The sequence below is a fragment of the Anas acuta genome, chromosome 14, assembly GCF_963932015.1.
Source record: "Anas acuta chromosome 14, bAnaAcu1.1, whole genome shotgun sequence".
Classification (NCBI taxonomy): domain Eukaryota; kingdom Metazoa; phylum Chordata; class Aves; order Anseriformes; family Anatidae; genus Anas; species Anas acuta.
The window spans coordinates 10,223,530-10,251,011 of NC_088992.1; the positions used below are offsets into that span (position 1 = coordinate 10,223,530).

The 27,482-nt window shown below is 40.7% G+C and overlaps 2 long non-coding RNA genes across 2 annotated transcripts; one reads left to right on the plus strand and one right to left on the minus strand.

Moving 5' to 3' along the window:
• Positions 1 to 577: 577 nt before the first annotated feature.
• On the minus strand, positions 578 to 1,345 carry LOC137864126 (uncharacterized). The gene is made up of 2 exons (XR_011101329.1): positions 1,247 to 1,345; positions 578 to 812 (listed from the first exon to the last, which is right to left on the minus strand). It is a non-coding gene; the product is annotated as an uncharacterized lncRNA (long non-coding RNA).
• Positions 1,346 to 10,639: 9,294 nt separating this feature from the next.
• LOC137864415 (uncharacterized) lies at positions 10,640 to 25,710 on the plus strand. Its single transcript, XR_011101495.1, has 2 exons — positions 10,640 to 10,886; positions 21,505 to 25,710. It is a non-coding gene; the product is annotated as an uncharacterized lncRNA (long non-coding RNA).
• Positions 25,711 to 27,482: the final 1,772 nt, after the last annotated feature.

Genomic DNA, 27,482 nt, shown 5'->3' on the forward strand with positions numbered 1-27,482 from the left:
AAAAGGAAGAAAAAGGAAATCCAGAGCCCATTGTACACAGATGAAATTTATAAACCAATAAGGCTAATTTAATCCAAAAATCAATACTGGGAAATGTTACCAAAGAACCACTCCTTGCCTTTCCATTTGTTTGTAGACACGTTTCTGGAATAATAATGGCAAGTCATTACTCAGACATTGGTTGGTAGCTACAGAGGCATTGAAAGCCATGGCTGAGTTTGTTGGTCTACATTCCTCTGCAAGTAAAAAGAATGTTTTTCCACCAGAAATTGCCATCAGGATAAGATCCCCTAATAATTGAAAACTGTGGCCTTCCTGGGTGGGATTTGCAAAAATATTCATTGTGGATGTAACTTTGCTGCCAGTAAAATCAGTAGGAGATACACCAAACACATGAAAGCAACAAAATCATGCCAACCCTGAGGGCTAAGCAGAAACCTTAATTTATTTGTTATTTAAATGAAATTTTAGCAACATGGGAAAGGCATAGGTTCCTTCCAGCATCTCCAATGGTATTGATCTTTCAGTGAGGCAGAAAGACTCTGCTCCCTATTTCATGACTGATTTAGTTTAACAATTCAAAGCAGCCCATGCCTTACTGATGGGATCAATGTGCTGTTACTCTCCATAGCTGCTCTGGGAAGGTGGATGTTGCTGCTTCGTCCTGCATGGCAGGTCACTGTAGGGCACATACTGGCTCCTGCACTCATCTCCAGAAACATCTCACGAGCTTCTCAGTGTCAGGAAGGCAGGGATGGACACATGACTCAGCACAGACAGCATAAGACTTTTGCATAGCTCTGAAACTCAGCCTGGGATTTGAAAAAAATAATAATAATAATAAAATCATTTCCATGTGTGCTTAAGAGCTATCCAAAAGACTTGTTTTTAGGCTGATTTTAGTTTAGTAGTGGTTTAGCAAAATTTTATGAAACCCAACCTGGATTGTCTTTAGTATATATATATTTTTTAATTTTTACTCTTTCTAATGTCCTATTTGAGTACCATTATCCTAATTTTTTTCATTTTCCCAGACATAAAAACCACTGAGCCTATCATATTAGCAATCCTGAATGGCTCTCCTTGCATCTAATTAAAATTTGAGCTAGGAAAGCTCTTTGTTATGGATAACAGTATTTACTTATGACTAGCATATTATTATAAATCAAAAAGCTGTTCAAGTTTTGCATATTCCTTATTGATGCAAAAAATAAACTGAGGAAAATAAAAGGCTTTGGGGTGTTACCCAAACAGCATGTAAATCTCAGTAATAAATGGATCTTCCCTCTGATACCCTTTCTTCCACCAAAATTAAAGTTTTAAGTGCAGTAAGAAAATGAAAATCAATTCAGTGAAGCATTTAAGCACATGCTTATCTTTAAGCAACTGAGTAGTTCATCAACTTCAGTTGTTATTCACTGACTTTAGTAAGACCCGTCAGTCAAAACTCCCTGTGCCTGGCAGCTTGCTGCATGCAACCACAGCAAGAAGAGCACAAATATTCTTGATCAGAGAAACCACCTTGCACCCATTTTAAAGGAAGATTGCAATCACATCTGCTGCCAGGTTGAATGGGCTCTGTGATGGGTGATTGCTTCTTTCTGATGTACTCTTGTCACCTAATGTCTCTGTTGTGAAGATGGGTGTTGGGAGCTCTCTGCTTCCTTATGCAAGAGGGGATTATTCCTCATGAAACCCACACATCACCATATGCATCTCAGGACCAGAGGACAACAGGGGAGAGTTATATTGCTAACAAATAATTGCAATGTGTCTGTTTAACATTTACAACAAATCATCATCAGCATTTAGAAGGGCTGCCTGGAGGCCTGGAGCTGTCAAGCCAGATAATGGCCCGAAACACTGCTGGCTAATAATAACACTGGGCTCCACTGCACCGTGTGTAAGTGTAAACTCAGAGGGCCTTTTTTTCCTGTTTCCCCCGCCCCCTGCAGCTGTTGACATTACATTTTGCAAGGGATATCTAGAGCAGATCCAGGCAGTGACCTTCAGAAGACAAAACCCAGCGTCCCCAGTAGCCACACATTGCGGCTCATCCAGGGTGAGTCACAGCTGTCATAGGGACACCAGGAAAACCAAAACAACAAAAAGCTGACCTGGCCATGCTGGCAAGTGGCTGCCTGCTCTGCAGGTGACACCACAAATGAAAAGCAAGGCTCTCAGGCACCACAGGGACAAGAACAACCCCAGTACATCAGGATGGAGTAGCTCTTCCTCTGCATGCCTGTGTGCTCTGAGTGGTGGTGAGCAAGGAGATGATAGAGAAAATATTTGGTGAAGGCATCCCATTCTACTTTATTTACAGGTTTGTTTCTTCAGCCAAGTGCAGAAAAAGCATAAGGCTCAGTGCTATGAAGCAAACAGCCCGACCTCCATTGCACACAGTGAGGAAACACTTATGCTGCTGTGAACAGCTGTCTTTTGGCATTAACCAAGCTGCAGTGTACTTCAGGGGTGAATGTGGCATCTGTATTTATATTTAAAGACAGCTTCAATGCTGGAGAAGAAAGGGTGTAAAAGCCATAAAGCACTGTGCCCAATTAAAACCATTTTCAAAGCCTCAGCAAAATATAAACATGCTCAGCACTGCAAATTCGGAGAAAAAAAAATGCTTATTTTTCAAAACTACTATTTTTAGCTCCACTCACCTTGATCCAAACACAGCCAGCGAGCACGAGGATTTTATTATACCTTAACCATGTCTGAAAGCATGGAAAATTACAATTCAGACGCTACTTACATCCCATAGTTAAAAAATCAGGGAGAAGTGAGTGAAGTAGCGGAGAGAACCCAAGCGCACAGGCATAAAGGAGATAAATCAACTCAAGGACCTGTGTTCAAACTGCTGTGAAGTATAATGGGTTTCATCTCTATCTGAATGCTCAGACTATAAAGGTACGGCAAGGAGGTAATAGCAGCGCTGAGTGTAAAACATCACATTACCTGTAACTGCAAGATGGCAGCATTGTGGGAAACAACTGGCTTGGGGGAACTAAAGGTGAGCAATGCACCTCATCATTCATCTGATAAAGTGCCTGGGTTTATGCCAGTGCAGTGTGGGTATAATTTATAGCAAATTAGGACATATCTAGAGTCCTGTAGATCCAAACGTTGTTTCATTTGAGAACTGGAGGATTTAATGGAAATACAAGGGGTTTTTCCTCTGGCCAGTCTATGAAGGGGAGGAGATGTGTGATAAATGTCCCCATACAGCAGCATCATGGGGACACCAGAAGTGTCTCAGATCAGTTTTATTCTCCATTTATTTTTTCCCAAATACAGAGGCCAAGGAATGATGTGTCTGAGGTCTTCTGCTGTCTTCAGGCTCAGCTAAAGGGCACAGAGAACTGAGCAAAGCCTCACATGCTTCTGAAGTGCCCGCAGAACTGGTGGATATGGTACCAAAACCAACTGGGCTTCTCTGCATCAATCTTCAAGAAGGCTGAAGTAGAATATGATGCTGCAAGATGTTTTCGCATTTACAGTAAGGTTGTCCAGGAGCATGGTAAATGAGGAAAGCAATAGTGGCAGATAAGCTAAGAGTTAATAGTTGGTGAATTCTGTCCCATGTGTCTGTGTTCTCTCACTGTACACTTTGCCATTGCAGCTGGGAAACCTAGAGTGCTGGTGCCATATGCCCTGCAAAGCATACCCCTCAGTTTTCTGTTTCCATTTGTGTATTTCTGATAAAACTAACCTTTCAATTAAAGTAATAATCACTCTCCACCCAAATCCCCAAATATTTCCCATCAATACAAGTCTACTGAAATCAACTAATCTATTTCAATGACAGATGTGATTACTTTATTTTTAAAAACTCAATTAGTTTGAAAAATGCCTCCAACTATCTAAGCAAGCTTTCTGCAAACACACATCCTTTATTCATCTACATTTTTTTGTTGTATAGATCATCCTATTAGCCATCTGTGACTAAAAATGGGCATGCAAAATTAATACTGCTGTTTATATGTTCTCAGTGAATTTGTACAAAAGCTAGCATGAACAATTAGCAGTGTTAGCCCTGAACTTGTGAAATTTTGAGTATTTTATTAACACATTTCTACAGTCTGAAAAACTCTATTCTTTTATTTTCACAAGCACAGGGCTTAATTTATGCCCAAGACTTCATGTTTGATTTTGGTCAAGTCACTTAACTCCTCAGGAGGGAAATTCATCTGACCTAACTTCAGCTATCTAAAATTTGGTGTCTAGTCCAAGCTTTCTGCATAGAATCCCGCTGTTGGCAAGGAGAGACAGAGTCCCCCCAGAGGGTGCTTCATCTTCTCCTGGCAGAGTGGCCCAGGTCTCTGCTTTGGTTATCATTAATCTTCGATCTGTGCTCTGCTGCTTGCCCAGCAGGACACATCTGATCCAGATCAGGAGTGATTTATGCTGGCTTTATGCACAGATAAACTCAGAGCCAGAAGATCAGGGCAGCTGTGAAATGAGGATAATTCTTCCCCTTTCTCATTCTTTTGCCTGTTCTGTCCATTTGTGTTTCAATCTGGCAAATATTTATCCATGTTTAATTTTAGGCAGATTAGTGAAAATAAGCAAGGCACAGAGTTACTACAGGGCTGGGGCCTGGGACAGTAAAGTCTTCAGATGAAGGTCTGGTTCTCAGTGTGTTTTTGTGCAGTAAGCACCATGTGATTCCAGGTGGGACTGCTAGGTCCTGAAGTATTAAATCATTGTCATCACCATCGTCCTCAGCTGACAATCAAATATCTTTCTGCTAGAGATAGGAAGAAATAGCTGGTATTTATGAAGCTTCCCATCAGCCTCTCAGCCATTTGCCTCCACAAAGAAAAATGAATTCAGTGCGGTCTTTCCTCAGTGATCCAAAATTGAAATAAAATCTTTTTTTTTTTTTTTAATCAGAGTAATACTTGCCAAAACACACACGAGCATGCCTCTCTGATCTACCCATGAGAATCAGCCAGATAAAGGGTATGTGACAAGTAGGAGCTTCTCAGAAGCATTACATTGAACTTGGCAAAGCATTAACAGGCAATTAAAACCTCGTATGAACCTAAGTTTTGCCTCTGCCTGTTTGCAAAGTTGAAATATTTCCTAAAGAGAAAACAAAAATAAGTAGATCTCTGCAGCTTAATGAGAATTCTATTATCCTACTTCTTATTTAATGGCATGGAAATGCTCAGATTGTTCTATATAAATATAATTTTATTTCTTTTTCTATCTTTTTTAACTAATCAGCCTGAAAATGCACTTGTCATTAATCTGATAACCACTGTTTCCTTTAGCAATGATCAAACCCTGGCCTTCAGATTAACTTTATTTGAAGATAAGATCTGATTCATTTCATGTACCTTTTTAATTACAAAATACAATTTAAGTATAATTATCCTATTTACTGAGCTTAAGGTGAGTTCACTATTCATGCTGGTCAACATTCAGGGAAGCTCTCTCAAATCCAATTTAGATAGTATGGTGACTGTTTTGCTTTGGGCTTTTATTTTATTATTTCTTTCAAGGAAACCCCAGAATCCTTTAGAATTATAATGACCCACACACACACATACAGACTCGTGCTCATAGCAGATAGATGTCAACTAGAGGGATCCTATGTCTGATTCTTCTCACCTCGAGAGCAGACATCCACTTCTGTGCAACCTATTCAAGCTCCTTTTCTCCAGGGGGAAGAAACAAGTACTCCCACATTGCAATTTATCAATGTTCAATGACTGCTGTAGGATGAGACAACAAGTACTCTAAGTGGTCTAGCTCCTTTTGCAGTCTACAAAAGGAGCCTTGACAAAGGGTTTCTATTACTCTTCCTCCACGTGAGGGTGGATACATCCCATTCTGTGTGTAAAGGCTGAGAACAGCCTAAGAAGCCCAGGCTTCCCAGCAGAAGGCTGATCCTTTTGAAAATAATGTAGTATTATGACTTTTAATATACCTGTGGCCCAGCCACAGTGCAAGTATGGTATTCACATGTATAGGGCAAGAAAAGCCATGGGAAGACAGTGACCCACACACCCCAGTGGACATTATATGGAGGAAGGGTGTAAAAGTGTCAGAAGGTATTTTGCTGGCAGAACATTCAGAAGTGTTTACTTTTCATTATCTGACATATCTTATTATCTCCAAGTATGTCATTATCTGAGAATACTCTTTTAAATTCTCACAAGGACATTTAGGTGCTTGTGCTTCTTTTGTAAGCTGAGTGGAAATATACCCACCTGTGAGCAGGGTGCAGCACTGAGCTCTGCTTTGGTAACACCATTTACCACAGCTGCCCGGTCTCTGGGAATGAAGGGTCTCCGGCTGAAAGCCCAGACAGCTGCTTTTTTGGGTCAACAGGAACTGGAAAGTAGGAGTATTTCCAAACCTCAAAACTGGGAAGAGAAAAACAAGTCAAGATGCACACGATCCCACTTAAAATAATTCCTGATGAATGGTTTCCAAGGAGCATCTCAGCCAAAAAGAACCCCAGATCATCTACTCTACAAACTCTGGAAAAAAAGGGGATTTAAGACTTTCTGGCATTCAGGTCTGTCTTCCCCACATCATCACAACAGACACGAATGCCATCATTTTCTAGTGAAGACAGCTTTTTTTTTTCTTTTTTTTTCTTTTTTTTTTTTTTTTTTCTAGTGAACTTGACACTCAAATTGACTCTACTGGATGCTCAAAGAGAAAAAAAAAAGCAAAACTCGTGAGCGCACCCAACTGGGTTGAATTGTTGCACTACCCACTTATAGGCACTGTGTTCCTCCAAGCTTTTGTTACGTGTTTTCCTCATATCTCACTTGTGGTGACAGAGGGGGAGAGCACAGAATTAAAACCCAACTCTAAAGCAAAGTGGGAATGACAGAGAAAGTGTTGGCCTGTGTAACTGTGAATGTCTCTGCTGCCACAGCAGGCTGGTGAAATGACAGTTAAAATACTGTATTAAAAAAAAAAAAATCCAGTCTGCATCATATCCTACATATTTAATGGTATCTGCAGTGATGTCATTAGCCCACTCTTGAAAAAACAAGCTTTCTTTTTCAGCTACTATGACCCTGGAAAATTCACCAGCACAGCTGGATTCTGAGAAGGCATCAAATCACATTATATATGAGGATAGTCAGCTTACTCTTACCTGCATTTAAAAGCAATTTTCTTGTCCTTAAATAATCTACACATGTTAATTAGAAGCTAGTAAAGTAGCTTAAATGGTGTGAAATTAGAATGAATTATTCATGTCATTTCTTGGCTTCAGCATTTGCAGATAGTGTTTTTGTTTTGGGGAAAAAAAAGACTTAAATAACGAGAAGAAGAGAATTCTTATTAATTTGTTTTCCTAGGAATAGAAGCCTTTTCTGTTGATCAGGGCTTCATAATAGAAGAGTACTTCAGATGAGAAAAAAAAACAGCCACTCATTTAGCCAGTACATATTGACCAATCTTTAATCACTGACCAACCCCAGTGTACATTCAGAGATATCAGCAAGGCAAAAATAGCTTTTTGCTGGCTACATAGCCCATGTTCTCTGCCCATGGCGAAATGTTTCCTATACCAAGAAAAGGAGTTTAGAGGTTGCTGATTTGGGGTGGAATATTACAAGTTTATCATTTTCTAAGAAACGTTTCTGCATGGAGCAGAGCAGATAGGTCCATTTCGTCTTGGGAGCAGAGGCCAACTTTGGTGATGCTCTTTGAACACAAACCGGTATAAATGGCCCATGTTTCACTAATTCTGTCTGAGAAGTGCTAAAGGCTTAGATCTGTCTCTTCCAACCAGGGGCTGAATAAAGAATACGGACAGAGATGAAAGGCAGAATTTAGAAATACTAATTTAGCAGCTTTTGACTTCGAGCCACTTTGCTAAAGCAAAGTAAGACTTAGATAGAAAGATAATTAGCAGAAACACAATTAAGCTATCCCAACAGGAACCATCTTCAGCATCTCAGCCGGAACATGCTGTTCCTATCACACCAGGTAGAGCAGCTCCAGTGTCATCCAAAGTCTTCAGCTAAAGAAAGCACATCCTCATTTGTCTGTTTGAAAACAAATTTAAATCCAACAGGGAAAATGCCACAGGAAAGTGAACACAGAGGAGTAAAAATTCAAGAATAAGAGCTGAGGAAAAGCAATAACAATGCTACATCTGCATCTGTCTATATTGGTCCTATATTAATGCTTTATGGTACATTAAGATGCTGTAAATTCTTTTTTTTTTTTTTTTTTTTTTTTTTTAGTTATTTTAACTTGATCACCAGAATCAAGTGTCTCTCTGTTAAAAGTCAGAGCTGTCATTCACTGTTCTTGGAATTGATAAATGGCTGTACTCAGGACCGCTGGTAGAGCGTGTGCCCTCCCTGTCCTAATTCATTGCCTTTGCACCAAATCTTTATACATAGTGAGAAATTTTAACCTGGCAAAAGGGTCAGCAGTACAAATACTAGAGATAGAAAGAAAAGAGATGCACAGAGATGCAAATGTCTTGTCCAAAGAGCAGATAAATGCAATAGCCACAGAAACAAGCTACATCTGGGGATGCAAACCTCCCAGCAATGACCAGCCAGGACTGTAACTCAGCTGGTGGGCAACTGTGGTACCTCACAATGAGCAGCAGTTCTTGTTTTTCATTAAAGGGCTGAATTATTCTGCTTTTCTGTAGAATAGAAGTTTATTTTGGGGCAATTACTCAAGAGTAGATGACATATGGGTAGTCCACAGCAAAGTGTACCCCATAATAATGCGTTCATGTTCCTACTCCCAAAGTCAATGGCAGATACAGAAACAGTCCCAGTTTCAACTCCCAGTTCAGTGTCCTATTCACTAGACCACAAAATTGTTTTTTTATATAGACAGACATATAAAGATATGGATGGATGGCTCAAAGCCTGATTTTATTGCCATATGGACACCTAAAAATTAGCATTTTAAAATGCGAAGGATTTTAGCTCCTGCATATTAATGAGTCCCGTCTTTTACAATGAGGCAATAATGAAATGACCTATAAAAGCAGTTAGAATCAGTAGCAGTGAGATCTAAGACAGCTTCAGTGATAAAAAACCTTCCTATGACTACAGAGGCAAACACTCTTTCTCATCATAATTTGCCTGCCCTGTACAGCACAGCCATGTCAAATACTACAGAACTACTGCTTGGTCAAATATCACACACATTGCTGTTTGTTAACCTAAAATTCTGACCTGCTTTACATTATCTTCTCTTGCAAAATTCCTGCACCTTAAGAGGAAACCTCACAGCTCTGTCAGAAACAGTTTAAGATCTGGCACTTCTGTGTGCAGACTGACACCCCCAGTGATGCATTTAAAATATCTGCATAGGACATTTTTTCCTCACCCTGCTAAGATCTGTGATTTCCCATTGGGTTTTGGTGTTCTCGCATACATGCTTACATTGTAACAAAGTGCACTTTCTAAGCTATTGTAGATATTCCTTGTGACAGCAAGCAAAAGAGGGAAATGATGCAAAGCCACACCACGCCATCGAGCTCACACCAGGAGAAGTGAAACATATGTCTCCAACAACATAAAACACACTGGGTCAAATTCGCAGCAGTGGGACTCCCACAGATTTCCAGGAACCGCAAACATGATCTTTGTGTCTTGCCAAGCTCCCCAGATATGTGATCCATCTGGGGGAATGTAACTCTAGAATTGCCAGCCATGAAGGCCCTAATTCTGTCTTCTCTCCATTAATTTTATCTGCTGTGGTGAGATAAAATGCAGCAGAGAATGTCCCTGACGCTACCATGTTTTGAGTCTTTATGCAAAGACATGAAGACAGTTCGATAAACCTGTTGGGAAGCTGGCAGAAATAACAGCACAGAAAACATGGTTGTCACTCGCATTTGCAGATGAAGTCTTTTGTTGCCTGGAACCAATAAGGATGGAGCAACCACAAGTGGAGTAAGTTACAGTAAGTTCCGAGAGCAACTTGAAACTTTGAATATCTGTTTTCCTGGAAGTTTTGGTATGTCAGCATTTCCAGTGCAATTGAAAGTCCATAAAATTGTACTTAAAAAAAGAACGCGGGCTAATCCACAGACACTGACAACTTCTTCTTTTCTCTAATTAATATACTTCTTTTCTTCTTCAAAGTGTTAGCCTATTTCATTACAAACTCAAATAGGGGACACTTTGATCTAAAGAAAAAAAAAAAAAAAAAAAAAAAAAGGGTGTTTTAGATCTGTGCTAATTAGCAGCTATCCTTAAATATTTTTACAATAAATTTGATGAAAAAAATGTTATAATCTGTCATGCTTACTGTATGCTTAAAATGAGAAGATCATACATGAAGATGATATGATATGACATATTATACATGAATCATTGTATTGGACATACTGAAACAAAAAAATTAGAAACATGAAAGTGAAAACACAACAAATACAGTCTAAAACAACTGGTTTAAAACAAACAAACAAAAAACAAACAAACAAAAAAAAACACAGAAATGAGATATTGCTATGATCATGAATGATTGTTTTCAAAGCACAACTTCCATTTAAAAATAAAAGAAATGGAGAAAGTAATCAAATTCTACATAATTTTATTTAAATGTTTTGTTTTGGTTTTAAATCAATCTTTTTTTTTTTCTTTTTCTTTTTTTTTTTTTTTTTTGCCAGTAGCAAAACATTTTTGGTAGGTTCTCATTGTAAGGACCCATGTGCCTGCTGATACAAAGGTCTTCCGAAGTGCAACAGGCCCTTGAAGGGAATTGCCTGCCCTCCAGCTCCACCCTGCAGCCAGTATATAAGTAAGGAAGGTGACCCAGGGCAATTGATCAAAGTCTGAGCTACTGCAGGAGGCACTTTGGAATAATGAGTTGCTGCACTACAAAGACTGCTCAGCTGTTTGGAGGCAACTATCAAGGCAAAGGTACTGCTGGGGGCATCTGGGTGAGGAGATGATGGGTGGTTGAAACATTTTGGCTTTTGGATGCTTTGAAATGTAGTATATATTTAAGAAAGGAGTTGGTGACCCACTACTGTATTGATGAAGGAAGGTGAGAAGTGGGTGGCTGGAGTGGTTGTGACCTGTTTGCTTTTAGAGCTTAAGCTTTGTCTGCTGAAATAATCATGCTTTGTGTTCCTATAGTGTTTGATATTAAAGTTCTCTGGAAGTGTTGCCTGGTATTTTCTGTCTTTAGGGTGTTATGAGGTAGCATGTAGCTGCTTCTCCTATGCAGGTGTGAGGCTGAGGTCTACCAGGTACCTGGCATCAGTCAGAAAGCAGATCTGAAATGCAGGATTTTTATTTTTTTATAGCTCTGACTAGAGAATTGTAGTCATCTCTTTTTGGTCTGTAGAACTGTAGAAGAAATATATTGTAGAATATTACTTCGCTTATTAAAAATGTGCTTTAAATGCCTTGCACTAATTCTAGCATTTTTCTGCAGTACTTTTTGTTTTAAGATGCTTAAAGTATGAATAATCAGGACAGAAGGAGTAGGTCAAGGGATCAGGCATTACATATCCAGAAAAAACAGGAAGGAATAGCATTTGGAAAACAAAATTATTTCCTTGAATGAACTCTTGACATGGATGAGAATTAACTTTGCCAAACCCAGATGGTGCTGCAAGGAACAGGGAAGTTAATTCTTCCCATTGCTGAAGTGCAGTGTAACCTATTTGTCCTTTATCTGTCCTCATTACGTGGTGATGAGATCAAAGCTGACATCTGGCTGCAGTTTTGCTGAAACCGGGCAAGTGATACTCTCTGCTGAATTCATAAGAGAAAATACATTTGGAAAGCAAAGCTACTGGGGTTGCCTCACAAAAGTTTTAGTGTTTGGAAAGTATTTTACATACCATAGTAACTACTTCTGCTTATGATACTGTGTTATCCTAAAAGCTAGTGGATTAAACATGATTAATGGTCTAAAGCATATTCATCATATCAGCCTCATCGGTATATTAAACCATGGTCAATTTTCATGACAGTCTGGTATTTACATCTGTGAAAAGAGATTACAAAGTGCAATTGTATTTCAGTGTTGTGCAGCCCATGTTATGCTCCAGTTGCAGAGGAGAGAGGCTCCTCTAAATCCAGCTCATTCTCATTCTACAGTGCAAGCTGTCATGATGCACACATTTAATTCTTGAGGGCTGCAGTTCAATGTCAGTGTGTTGCTCTTGATAGATGAATTGAACTCAGCCTGGTATAGCTGTGCTAAACACTTTAGATATAAGTAATAGAAAAGGTAGAGAATCAGGTCCATAGTGTACCAGAACAGCTTTTAAAATGTGCTTTTCTTGTTAAAGATGATTCTTGGCTGCATCCTCCAGGTGAAGCTGAAGGGTCTTGCACTGGAGCAGAGCCAAGTACTGGAAGAGCTGGGAGTGCTGGCAAAGGCTGGCTTCTGACTTCTCCACAGGCTGTGTACAGAGCGAGGCCCTTATCTGGCCTTTAGGTTGCATTTTATCTTTGTAGCTGCATTTCTAAATCCTGAATGTCTGAATAGAAGGTGACAGTGCCTCCCAGAAAGTGTAGTAAACAGCATAGTTCTGAATGTTAAGTAATACTATTTTCTGTAACTGCTTCTGGGATGTGGCATGTCCTTAGTAGGCGTGAATTTATAGCTGTGGAATTTGTTTTTCAGCTTTCAAACAGTGACTTTTGTATTTTCTCATCACTGTAATGACTGTGGTTATTTGTAGCAAGGGTCTTGGCACATACAAATGCCAGTGTGACTCCAGCTGATAAGTAAGCACCTGAACCATCATAGGTATTTGAGTATTTCATGGCCATGTGTTTGAGTAGGGCTGAGTGTGGGCATGTCTGAGCATCCAGATGGTGAGCATGGTGCAAGGCAGCACGTGGTGGCCAACAGATGGGCTTCCTCTATCAACTACCTGTTGAGCTTAGCAGCCATTTTGGTTTGAGGTTCTTGAACCTATGAAAAATGACAGGAGAAGCCTTCAGCTTTTTTCTTGTCCTGTTAAGGCTGAAGTGTGTGTTTTTAAATCAGCTACATGCTACAAGCAGGTGTGTAAAAGCTGTCTTTGGAAAAGACCTCTGTGACTGGGGTGGGGTGAAAAATAAAATGTGAATGTCAGGTTTTTGTGGGAGTGTGGCTGTGGGGGTTGACAAGCCCCATGGTTGCCGATAAAATTAGACTCTTAATGATGAGGCCATCAGGAACGTAAAGAGTTTAGAAGGAACAAAGAAGGGTGATTTGGGATCCTTGTTGTCTTGGACTGCTTGTTCTCCAGCATTAAGTCATGGAAGTTGTTGGGTGTTTGCTGTTGCCAGGCAAAGTTGTTGACCAATGAATAGTCACTGAAAAAGTACTGCTGGAGAGCAAGTGGTATTAGAAGGGAGCCTGTCCTCAATAAGAGTTGAAGCTATTGTCATCAAAGTAGTAGCAGTTACTGATCTTAAAAGAGCCCTGGTGTCCCTGCGGTCTTTACACCACAGGTTTTCTTTAGGCATATGACTTTTGTTCAGGCTCCTTTAACATTGCCTGGGGTTGTAATTTGGAAAGGGTGATGTTTTGGCCCTCCTATGTCACTTAAGATGGCTGCAAAATACTATATAGTTGCAAAAGACAAGATTAATATTCTCAACTTCTATGTAAATATCATTTTTTAAGGAAAAAGTGTTACTGCATGGCTAGCTTAAGATGTGCAGATATTGTATGTCCTGAGTATGTAAATAGTCTTAAACAATAATTTTAGACCTGATTAAAAGGTTCTCCCCCATCAGAGTGAAGTCGTTCATAGGTGTGAAGGGTGGTATTAATGTACTGAAATTAGTTGTGGAGGGCACTTAGTCCTCATAATACAGGGCTATGTTGCTTGATCTCACAGAAGGTAATTCCTGGAAGGCAGATGGGACTACTAAAAATACCTACCACTTTTTTTCTGCTTTGTGAAAGGGGGATATAATGGTGGTGGCTATACAGTGCAAAGCTTGTGACTGTCCTTTATCTTTAGGGATGAATTAAGTCAGTGGGTGTGTAGAGGGCATATTCCTCTACAAATATGGACCAAATTCTTTCTTGATATACCCCAATGAAGCACGTTCTTTCTTGTGCTTCCCTAGCAACAAGAAATAGCAGTAAGAGAAACAATCTATCCCAGGCATGCTTCATGGGGAGATTTAATATACCTTATTAGATCAACACAGTAATGAGTGTACTATTATTTACATGGTATGTGTCGCGTTAAAGGGGTGTAGCTGATTAACCGTCACGGGCCCGTTTGGATTCAGAGTACTGAACCAGTCGGACATTCACCAAAACTGGGGGTCCGTTCGGACATTCACCAAAAACGTAATAACCACCTGGGGGTCCGCTCAGACATTCACCAAAAACGTAATAACCACCTGGGGGTCCGTTCAGACATTCACCAACAATGCATTAACCGTCTGGGGGTCTGGTTAGATTCAGAACACTGAACTATCACAGATAACCACCCTCACCCTAGTCGCATTAATGAGAGCTATCACAATGCAATCAAGTATGGTTTATTACAGCAACAGATAATCAGGTTCTTTTGGATTGCCGGTGATAGTGACTATCTGCAAAAGCAAGCTAGTATGCATGAAATACACAGGTGTTACAGGTGTTCTAGGTGCGGGTTCTAGGTGCGGGTTCTAGGTGCGGGTTCTAGGTGCGGGTTCTAGGTGCGGGTTCTAGGTGCGGGTTCTAGGTGCGGGTTCTAGGTGCGGGTTCTAGGTGCGGGTTCTAGGTGCGGGTTCTAGGTGCGGGTTCTAGGTGCGGGTTCTAGGTGCGGGTTCTAGGTGCGGGTTCTAGGTGCGGGTTCTAGGTGCGGGTTCTAGGTGCGGGTTCTAGGTGCGGGTTCTAGGTGCGGGTTCTAGGTGCGGGTTCTAGGTGCGGGTTCTAGGTGCGGGTTCTAGGTGCGGGTTCTAGGTGCGGGTTCTAGGTGCGGGTTCTAGGTGCGGGTTCTAGGTGCGGGTTCTAGGTGCGGGTTCTAGGTGCGGGTTCTAGGTGCGGGTTCTAGGTGCGGGTTCTAGGTGCGGGTTCTAGGTGCGGGTTCTAGGTGCGGGTTCTAGGTGCGGGTTCTAGGTGCGGGTTCTAGGTGCGGGTTCTAGGTGCGGGTTCTAGGTGCGGGTTCTAGGTGCGGGTTCTAGGTGCGGGTTCTAGGTGCGGGTTCACCTAGCGCACCTAGCGCACCTAGCGCACCTAGCGCACCTAGCGCACCTAGCGCACCTAGCGCACCTAGCGCACCTAGCGCACCTAGCGCACCTAGCGCACCTAGCGCACCTAGCGCACCTAGCGCACCTAGCGCACCTAGCGCACCTAGCGCACCTAGCGCACCTAGCGCACCTAGCGCACCTAGCGCACCTAGCGCACCGTGTTACAGGTGCGCAGCCTAGAAATAAACGCGTTAAAAGGATCAAAGACTCTATAGAGATTTATAAGCAAATATTCAGATCTCACCCAAAGGCGTCCCAATGGGGGGGGGGAAGCGAGGCTCAGCCCGTCGACTGATCCCAGGAGTCAGGAGGTCCTAAGAATGTTGTATGTCCTCGGGATGGTATCTCCCCTGACGATGGTATCTTCCCTAACATCCCCTCTCTCTTGGGCCAATTTATATTATTTTCTATCTTTTAGGTGGAGCTTGAGTGGCTCTAGTCAAGCATATCTTATTTATGATTGGTGTAAAGTTTTCCCGTTTCCGTTTAAAGTAATAGGCTCCGAGAAATTCAGAGCGCATGCTCAGTGAGGGGTGGTCGCACCTTGGAGGCGGGTAGCTTTTGGGATGGAGGTGTGTTTTGGTATTATAATGATATTATAATGAGCAAAAAGTACACTAGGGTACAGCATTTGTCAAAACATGACAGGTCTTTGGCTTAGGGTGGCAAAAAGTGCAGCTTTGTGCACAAGAACAATTGAGGCCCCACCTGATTACAGAGCCTAACCGTGGTGTCTCCACTCCACTCCACGCTCCGTGGTGTTCCTTAGAGCTAGCACACCAAGTTTCCCCAGCGCGATAGCATCTAAGGTTGGGAGCCTAGGGAACGCTCAGATAATGCAGTTATGCCCTACCCTGAAAGCCTCTTCAATGCTGTACCTTTTCCTTAAAAATGTGAATGTTAGTTTTATTTTCCTAGTTACTTCAGGCATTTACACCACAGTATGTTTGTGTGGAATTTATGCCACTTTCCAGGATAAAATATCCCAAGTTTGGGAAATTGGAGACCATGAGGTTACTCCTCTGCCTTTCCCTCTTTAGACCTGATTTCAGAGCTTTAATCTGTACACAAAAGATCGCTGTTCTCTGAAGGACTTCAAATATTTTGTGAAATAAATCTTAGTTCACTGAAGTTTGTCAGCTTCCTCAGAGTATCTGCAGATGATACCAGACAAATGTCTACTGTTAGCCTCTGGCTGAATTTAACATTTAATCTAGGCCTGCAATTTGTGAAATGTCCATCTTTCAAATGAGACTGGATCTCAAAACCAGGCTCTAAATATTTCTGAGGTCTGGACAAACTTGAAGCTGGAGCCATACTCAGGCTAAGCTCTCCCTCTAATACTGACATGAAATTATCTTGGGAGGAACACAGAGTGGTCTAAGGAATTTAGAAAGGTCTTTGTTCCTTAGCACTCAGACACATTGAAAGCCTTTCTGGCTCTCTTCCTTCTCTTTGCTTGGCTTTCATAAGATCTTATGATCCATTTCAAAGAAAAAGCACTTCTTCAGTCCTTAAAAAACTTTTGAAGAAATAAAAGCAAAGAGCTTAAAAGTTCTGTTTACTCAGTTTTCCATGTTAGGAAAAAAAATATCAATCATGTTTGGCTCAGTTGTCAAGTGGAAGATGTCAGGGATTTGCCTCGTGTGGTTTGAGACCTTTGTAGTAGAGGATGGAGATCTGCTGTGGGTCAGAGGCTGGTGTCAGGGTAAAGCTGACAACCATATATTGGATGCTGTATGTGGGGACACATCCATTCTAGTGTTAGGCTTCTGGAAGCAGTATAAGAGGGGTATTCAGGGCTGGAGCTTTCTCAGACAAATGTAAATAAAATATGAAATGCTTTTGTGCAAAACTGCTTTGTGAGAACTCATGAAGGTCAACTGTTCTTCTACACTGCTGCTGAGCTTAGGTGTGTTTACCCTAAGCAGTCTCTGCAAGTATTTTGTTTACTGTCTATTCATTGCCAATTAATCTGGAACCACGGTACTGCCTTATTAATTATGAATAGGCACCCTACCTCCCCAAACTGGGTCTGGTTCAAGTCCTGCTTTTCCTTCCAGCATTGAGGTAACCTGACTGACTCAGGTGCTTCTCTTGGCTCTCATTCGGTCAAGTGAGATCAGAAACAAAGCCTCAAAACCTAGCATCTGACTATCACTTGAAAAACAGTTTGCTTTTTACTTATATTCAAGTTCAGCCAAAACAACTCAGCTTTTAGAGGCTGTAGGATGTGCCCAGGGATCAATATTTAAATTACACAGGTATTTCAAATAGCTGCTTTGCATTGTTCAGTAGTAAGAGAATATTGGAGAAGAAATTCTCACTTCATTTCTTACAGCTATTTTATTGCATAGAGCAAAACTTTCCATCAGACACATAGGATACACATGATCATCTAAGAACAAAGGGTAAATAAAAAAATAATAACCAAAAATAACTATAAGAACATGCCACGTTGTTAATTGTCCTTTAATGTTTTCAAAGCATTTGCACTTCAAAACAAGCTAATCTGTCCACTTTGATTTATTTTTATTGAAATACAAATCAAACTCAAAGCCCACGGGAAGGGGGATTTTTTTTAGCCTGTGGCAGAGAAATAATTTTAATTTCTTATAAATCTGTTCTCTGCTTCTTTGTTCTTGTTCAGTCAAAACATATATGGATTTCAATGGGTTTTGTTCTACCATGGAGTAACTGAGGACTGCATAAGTTCTTTGACTGTAGCTCAGTGAATCCCTTCAAGTATTGAGACAAGGTCAAGAAACTGCCCTACTTCCATGATTATATGGAGAACTACATGTTTGTGGAAAATGAGGAAGCCTAAGGGGAGAAGTGCTTTGATAATTACAAAACAAGCTGAGGATACCAGTGACTGACTGGGCCATTTGCCCCAGGGAAATGCAGAAGGAGTTCAAGGAGTTTACTTCAGGGTATTTTCAGCATCCATACTGAGTACAAAAGCAGCCTATGTTAAGTGCCCAAGTTCCTTATAGGTGAAGAGTCTGCAGTTAGTTGCTTAGCACCAAGCCATAAATTACCCCACAATCCTAGAGAAAGGAGCTGCCAGAAATAAGTGTGTTCTGGACATCTATTTCCACTTTAACAAACTATCACAAGAGAAGCTATTTGGGTAGACCAGTGCGGTGTCAGGAGTTGGACTTAATGATCCTTATGGGTCCCTTCCAACTTGAGATATTCTATGATCATTTTCCAAGGTGGGGGGGAGATGAGAAGACAGACACTTGAATTCATTATCAGTTCAGTTGACCCAGCTGCATGTTAGACAAGACCCTAGAAGCCCAAGGGCTGACAACTAAACTGGAACCCTGCATCCCTCTCTTCCTCTCCCCGGTGAAAAGAAAGCACTGGGAGGCTGCTGTTGGAGGTGGGAAAATCATTTGCATGCACTTTGCCTGCTGTGGTTAGCAGTTCAGAAGGGAACTCTCTCAATTCATCGCATATCCTTTGGATTTGATATTGTTCAATGCCTTCCAAAAGGCTGTCTGTCTGGTGTTTTTTTTAAAAAAAAAAAAAGTTTTGCAATGGAAGACTCCTGAAATCCTTCAAGTAAATATTACTCGAGTGTTGCCAGGTCCTAGCTCTAGGCAGGATTGTACTGTGATGAAAGGGATGAAATGAAAAATAGCAGAAGACTCCATGTATGAGGCAAAAAAACTGCAATGTCTTTTACATATCTTTTCCCCTCAGAGTTTTTTTTTTTTTTTCCTGTGAGCTACAAGCTTACCTTAAATCACATTTGACTTAATAGGCAGACATCATCGTGGTGCTCATGGCCACTGCCTGTATTTCTTATTCCTGTGGATCACTTCCACCAACAGGTCAGATTCATAAGACTGAATATATCAGAAACAATTTATTCACCTCTGCCAGGAGAGGCATTTTCCTAAATTGCTAATTTCCACCCCCATTTTCTCTCCACCTCTCTCCACCTGCCTTGCCTGGATACATTTGTGAGCTGACAAACGTCTCCCCACTACCACCACATTCACTGCATGTGGAGAACATTGAACACTTCTCAGATCAATTAGTATTTTCAGCACAAAGGCAAATAATAGTTCTGTCCTCTTTAGCTATGGATGGAATGGGAATTAGTTAATTGCTTAATTAGGAATTAAGGCATGGGAATTTAGGGAATTAGCCTAAAGACTCTATTTTTCTGTTGGAAGTCTGGTGTTTTTCGTTGCCATCCTTAATTCTTTTCTAATGTGTTGTCCCATGACAAAACACCTGTTAACGGAAAAAATTTCCAGAGCAGGAGAGTATTGTCTTCAGTAATGTCTAATGTTGAGTGTAGGGGTGTTAATTCTTACATGCACAAATTTGTGATTACTGTGTCTCCCTTCTCTTTGCTCCCAAAGGGAATATGCAAGTGCAACAGGCTTTGTGGTGGTGTGAAACTATTTGCATGTGCACTGGTATGTTGCAGTATGTTGTAAATGCAAAAGGGCTTGTGCTTTTTTACATGTGCCTCTGGAAGAAGGTGTTGTGCCTGTGTACTGTGGGCAGTACATAAGGGGGAATGTGCAGGGAAGATTAGCAGCCAGAGCATGTGATTTTGAGAAAGAGGAATGGCAGAAAACCTGAGTGGAAATTTACAGCTGCAGCTGGAGACACTTGAACTATATCGGAGTAACCTCAATAATTCTGCTCTCTGGAAGATGCAGCGAAGGACTAACCCATTTTTTTCTTTCTAATGAATAATGGAAAAGGCACTCCAACATTACTAATTAGGGAAGATTTTATTCTGGAAGACTTTAATAAGGAGTATTAATAAGCATCAACTTGAACAACATTACAGGAACATGGAGATGTGCAGAGAAGCTTAAAGTGCAAGGCTCTTGCAAAAGCTGACAATGAAGAAAGTTGAAAAGCTGTCCAAAGACAGCACAGAAAAGATTCTTACCCAATTTGCAGCCTCATGAGAGGTACTAAGATCATTTTCAGAATATCTAATCAAATACATGCAGAAGAGACTTTGCACCTGGTTTCCTGATAAGGAATGGGTTTCCCAGCACTGAATGTTTATGGAAGTTCAGTTGCATAACACATTCTGGGACTGATGCATGGGCAGACTGTTTAATAAGATTGGTGTCCCAGGTACACTAAAAGGACATGAGACCACACTTCATACCGGGTGTAACAGATATCAAAGAATCAGTAGTAAGATGTGGGACCTGTGCAATCAATGGACTTATACATGGAAAGCCATGTGCAGCACTGGTAGCTTTTGCCACTTACATTAAGATCAGTACTTTGTTCTTTACTGTTGTGCATGTACTCTTCTCTTACCACTGCCTCTTTGTGTAAAGGAAATCTAATATAATCCAGTTCACATTAGGCATTATATTCTAGACTGATAGCTATGCTCATCTCTTGCATTTTATCTGAGGCACATTCCTATTATTAAAAAAAATGGTTTTTCAAACTAAGGTTTTATGGTAAAATACTGTTTATTGAAATGGTGCTGCAGGCAGCCCAGCTATCCTGATGACTTTACCCAAGTGACTCACTTGGGAAGTGTAGTGTGAACAGGAGTTCATCTTTTTTTGAAATACTAACTCCTTTTGTTTGTCTTCTTGTGGGCCTGGGTCTAGCCCAGATTTTATCCCTGGGAGATATCATTTGTGCATCTGCATAGATGTGTGGGTGTCATGCAACTCCAGAGATGTGAGGAGTTGGATGTGTCAAAGCATGGCCGATAAGTCAGCACTGAAATTTATGGACCTCTTAGTTATTGACTGGGTTATTACAACTGGCTTTTCTGTCTTGCATGAGTTGTTCTAGGGCCTGTACAAAAGGCCTACGCAGAAGTGGGCTCTATATGACTTAATCTGCATTCCGGGGGCTAGTCAATTTTAATTGTACCCATAACCAACAGTGGGCAGACCACTTGTCTCAAGAGTCTCAAGCATTAAATTTTCTGGTTATACTCATTGTTATTGGTGAGCTAAGAACGTGATGTTTTTGACTAAATGTCACAACATAAGTAACAGTAACTGCAGCTAGCACACTGCTGTTGGTTTTAAAGGACAGAATATACTCAAATGGGTCGGTCTTTGAAGTATTGTATCTGCCACAAAAAAAAAATAAATGCAAATAAGGCATGTTTCAAGGCTTGAATAAGCCAGATTTATGCCATATTCACCACTGGCTATACCTCCCTGTTTTTGATTGTCTCAAGCACATGCAAAACCATATCATTTGGAATAGATCAAATGCAATCTATCACAGCAGATGGGAGTCCTAATGCAAAAACTGTTGAAGATGAATCTTCCTCCTTTTGGGTACTTATATGCTCTGTTTCTCACAGGTCTTGTCGTCTGCACTTGCACATTAGATGACCAAGGTGCAGGAAGAAGACTGGGTTCTCCTCTGTTTAAAGATGAACTTGACAAAATGGACAGTTCTGACTTCTGACTCAGAGTTAATCAGTTGCTGAGAACTGTGCCCTGCTGCTTTGTCTGTCTATCATCTGTCTTCAGCTAATGAATTCCTTTGGGGTGGAGTGTTCTATCTTCTGCTATATTTTCAGTGGCAGCAGTATACCCAGCAAAGGAAAATTCCACTAGAATATAATATTGAGAACTTAATATTGCAGTGAAAGTCATGTTAAAATTTGAGGACAGACAAATTCTAGATCTACAGAGCAAGCAAATCTCTTTACTAATTATGTTGACTGAGATTTCAGATAACAAAGCTCTTTAGAAGAGGTAGTGTGATTCCAGAGAAGTCCACTTGTGCTGACTGATGCTCCAACACAATTTGGAGGCAATGTCTTTGGAGAAGGTGACAATGGGATGAATTGGTCCTGTGCTAAACATCTGAATTCAATGCAGTTGGGACTCTAGCTGAGACCCCTGATGAGTTTGTCCTTTCTTCTAGGATATTTGCAACAACAGGATTGTCCATATCATGTGCACCTTTATGCCCTAAGGAATTTGCAATGAAGTTGTTCAGGCACTTTCTTTTATATATCTCTGTGGTGCCACTGCAGTTGATTGCTTCAGCTGCTCTGACTGAAGCAGAAAGACTTAATAAAAAGTGAGATGAAGTACTCAATGAAACTTCCCTGGAGTGGGTGGGGAGGTGAACTGTGACTGTACTGCAAGGGGTTTGTCTTCCCTTTAGGAAATTGTATTTTAACAAAGAAAGCCTAACAGGAGTGTACCTGCTGGTGCACATCTTTAGGCTCTGTATTGGAAGATCTTTTTTAGACAGAGCTTTTCATTTAAAGAGGTATATTCATCCCTGGTATTAAAGTTCTCTAGACCTAATACTGAGCCTCCTTATAGCTATCATTGGAGAAGACTTCCATGGAATAGTTCACCTTAATCAAATACAGATCTCTAAAGTAGACCAGATGTGTATGCACTCCCCAGACAACTTGGTAGATTAATAAAATTAGACAAATTAGTCCCTACACTATGTACATCTATGCTGCCTCACAGTTGCTACATTAATAACTTGGCAGCAAGGTGCCCTTGATCCTAGTTATTCTGCACTTATAAATATTTGGTGCATCAATGACTCAAACCCACTAATTGAGGCAGTTAGCTGAAGTTTGAATTGATTTTCTTATCCCTGACCAGTGAATGTTTTTCTAAGACTTGTCAACTCAGTACTGCTTAGGAAGCTCATCAAAATGTCAGGCTTACTTTGAGTCGCAGCCAGAACAAGAGCGGCTATGTCCAGTCCCATATTCTGCATAAGACCAAGGAAGATGCTGTCATGAAAATCTCTGGAAATTCATTTAGGTTTAAAAGTTATCCCACTTGGTAAAATAAACTACTATGAATGCCTACTTATTGTTTACAGGTCCTCATGACAGGAATCGTCCCTGAACCTGAACAACAACTTGAGATAATAATTTACAGTTAAATATTGTAAATGGGCTAGAGATTATTTTTTTTTGCCATTGGAGATCACATTTCTATGCATTGCTGCTGTTCACTTACTGTAAACTTAGCCAAAATATGTTTATATAAAGAAAGGGAGGAGGAAGGTACTGTGGTCATTGTGGGTTTTCTTTCTGCTGCAAGCCTTAATCTTATTGAATAGCTGCCTATCACTGAGCTATCAAGTTTAATGATGAAGAAAGGAACAGAAATGTGCTTTTGGCTGGGCTCCTTATCTAAAGGCTGTGATCTTTGTCAGGAAGATTGACAAAGCTTATATTCATGGGATTTACTTATGCATGCTGATATGTACAGTCTGGGGACAGGCTTCTTCTAACGCTGCTTTCCTGAAGATAGATGTCAATGCTGTTCATAGAAAGGTGCTGTTGTGGACTGCAATGTTCTGACATGCTGTCCATCTTGTCATCTTGAATATTCCTCTCCTGAATTAGCTCTGTACAAGGCACAGACCGGGAGCTACACAATAGTATGTCTGTACATGGACTGCACTGTGGTCTGTCAAAGTGAACAGGAGACCACTTCCAAGTGGGAGCTGGTGTGGAAGCCACTAACCTAATAATGTTTTAAAACCTGATGTCATTTCAAGCTGGCCATCAGAACCCAGGAGTCAAAGGCTAGAAGGAGTCAACATTATCATCATCCTGACAACTTGCTTCAGGATCACTGGAATCGCTGGATACAAAAAATAGAGGACTAGAAAACTAGAGGGAACATATATCAAACAAGTGCAGCCCTGGAAAACTCACTCCCACTGAACACAGTAATACATTTGAAATGATTGAATTTCAAACTATCTCTAATCAGTTATTTCCTGTCTTACTGCCTACTGAGGAGCAACTGAATGACAGCTTGGTCTGCCTCTAAAAATCCTTTTGAATGGCAGCTGTCCATGGTTACTTCCAAAATAGTTTAGTCCTATCCAGAACTTAAGCAGTGTCTCTCTCTTTATAGCACAGGATTGGCTGGTGCTGGTTAGCTGATAAACAGATGGCTGTCTGCAGGCTGTGGGACAGAGACTGACTAAAGAAAAGTCATTCTTTGAGAAGGGATGCTTTGGGTCTAAAGCAAAAGGAATTTTCTGGTTAACTTAGTCAAGTGACTTCCACATTGAGTTTGATGTTTGCTCAATGCCACCTAAGTCTGTAACACTTTGTATCCACCCTAATATACAAGAATAAGTACGTATTGTAGGAAGGTATCTCCATATAGTGTAACGACAGCTTAGTGTCTTCATTTTACTATTAGTGTGAATACGAGACTAATCTCACATCTTTCTCTTGATTTCCTTTTCCCACAAGTTATCTATTAACAATGGCTGTAGATAAGCTAACAGAAGCCACTAGCAGAAGCTCCAAACCAAATCACCCACACTAAACTATCCTGATCCTGTGATATTTCAAAGCCTTTTAATATTCCCCTGCTCGATATGTGTGGAGGCTTCTTGCAAGAGCTGCCATCAGGAGTAAGTTATAGCCGAGATGGAATTCATTAGTTCAAGCCCATAATGATTTGACTGCAGACCAATGCCACAGCCATGCGCAATGCTATCGGCTTTCAGTCTGGCCATAAAGAGTGACTTGGCTGAGTGACTTGGCTCCATGTTGGTAAGGTACTGTGGTTTCTGGAACAGCCACCATGACATACCACAAAATATAAATTCATTGACCTAAATTAGTCAGATACTCAAATTGAGTACTTCAAAACAGGAGCAGGAAGGCAGATAAGAGTTTTATTATGGCCCTACAGAAGCAAATTGAATTCCATCTCAGCAGGTACCACTGGATGCAATGGTCTGGTTTGTTTTGTTTGTTTTGCTGGAGGGAAGTGCTTTAGCCTCACTGGTCATTAATCAGTTTTAAAGAGCCCATTTTATTAGTTGCTCTGCACAGATTTTCTCTTTGCAGGATATTTTAAATAATATGAATCAGCATTCTACTTGAAAACATTAAAGACTTGGCAGGGAAATTTCAAATAAGTGCATGAAAGGATATAAAAAGTGGGATCAATTTAACTGGAAAATGCATTACCCATGTAAGTCCTAAATAACTGCTGAGTGTGGAAAGGCCGATAAAAACAAACAAATCAATAGAATTAATTAAGTGGGAGGCAGTGTGGTCTGGCAGAAAGACCACAAGTATGGGAACAAATCCCCTTGTGATTTCAGCTTGTGCTCTAGTACTGAATAACTAGGTATTTAGGCTTTGGATTCTTTTTAAATCTGTCTGAAGGATTTAGGTGTTCACATCAGGAGGACTTAAAGCCTTAGATGCATTCCCTTTGTCTGGACCAGAGATAAGAGTATCACTTAATCATTGTGCTCCTAAAGTATGCTCAAGGCAGGCAGTAAAAATCAAAGACTTCAGGGGCTGAAGATTTGGACTATGCTCTGGTGAAAGTGATGACAACTCTCAACCCCATTAAACAGGCTCAGGATGAAGTTCTGTCTTCAGCTCTGCAAAATTAATGATCTTCAGAGATGCTACCATACCTCACCATTTTCACCAAGGAATGCAGGTGGTTACAGGGATATGCTGGTATGCTTTAGGGCTTACTGTATATATCTCTTGTGAAAATAAATAAATAAAGCCTTTCTAGTTGAAGCCTGCTCTTCATTTCATCTCTCTGAATGTGTCTTGTTTCTAGGTTGGGATGATAGTGAATTCATCAAAATTCCTCCCTGCTGAAGCCTGTCTAGCTAACAACAGGACTTGTTGCATCCTAGCCATAGGACAGTGCTTTTGTAGGGCGCACAGATATTCAGCAGAAATGGAATCATAGATGAACTAAAAGCTACCAGCCTATTATATTGCCTTCTGCTTTTTCATGAGTTTGACTGAATTTTCATCTGGATTTTAAAGCCTTTGCAGCTTTAGGCATAAGCTTCCAGGGAGTATAAAAGCATGACCTGCAGTAGTGGCACAGCTGAGAACCAGGCTAGTGAAAGATCCCATCTACTGAGCACTGTCCTATATATCTATCCTTTTTCCAATCCAATCTTTTAAAGCAGTCCTGTTTCCCTGCCACCAGTAAGTCCCTTTACAAACTGCTATATGGTGCTGTGTTTATTCAGCTTGACTTGAAATGCAGTTGCTAAAGGGCTGGGATTGCAGCTTAACGTCTAACTGCTGGGCAAATCTACAGTACTATAATGCCTTCCAATGCATCTGGAAGTGCGTATATGGAGCCAAGGTCTGGCAGAGGCTGTAAGTGATTGAACCTATAAAGGAGCAGAAAATTTGAAAGCCTGGCAGCAGATTACTCCTTCATTAATCATCAGCTACCCAATCTATAATACAAGTTCTGTGAATGTGGCAGTTGTTTGATATTCTGGGTGGTTTTTAGTCGCCAGCCCTTTGCACTTCAGGAAAATAATCCATAATCATATCTGTAGCTCCTCTAGCTTGACCCCAGTGGGCTGATTTCTGCAAAGAAGCTTTACAATTCATCTTTCTTGTCCAGCCTTCTTGCCAGAAAATAAGCAGACCTTTTTCCTCCACAAGACAGCAGGGAAGATCTAGAGCTGGAAGAGCTGAGAAGACAAAACCTTTCCCCTCTGCATAGTTATCATTAGTACAATTCCTTCCTCTGCTTCTTCCAGCACTCCTGCAAATCCAAACTGCAGTTCTGGATATATGAAGTTAATACCAATGCTGTTAAATTAGAGTTCTTTCCTGAGCCAACCCAGGCCTAAATAGGCAGCTATATACCTGCCTAGTCAGTGTTATTATCTTGGGTCATGCATTGTGTGATCTGCTGTGATGGATTTTTTCCCCTATATTGATGACTTTTATACCAAACTTCAAATGTTCACTGACTGTTAAAAACATATATTTCTAAAAAAAAAAAAAAAAGAAAAGAAAAAGAACAAAACAACAAAACCACTTAGGAGCAGTGAATGTGGCTATAAGATCGCATAAAATGTTTTTCTTCCAGGTACTGTTGGCACTCTTAAGCCCCAGCTGAAACTTGACCCCAGCTGTGGAAAGTCTTCCCTCACCTGTTGTAGAAGCCCCCATAATACAGTATGTCTTTGTGCTGGAGGAATTATGCTAAACTAAAAAGTAGCTCTGACTGGAAGGAAAAACAAAAAAAACACACCTAGCATTGGTCATCCTGCACTGTTATGGCTCTATGCTTTTTTTGGGGATATAAGGAGAAAGATAGGTGGAGGCCAGGGCCTGGCAAAGTAGAGTTAGGGAATAATTAAGAGTGTTAGCCTTGAAACACAAGACAGTTTTGAGGGACTAAGTGGAATTGAACTAAATTGAGCAAGTCATATGGCATGAGCTGTGGGTCCAATCACTCGGTGATGGGTTGAATAAAGCCAGGCAGCAAAACTGAGTCTTACCAGTAACAGGAGCCTGTGTTGAGC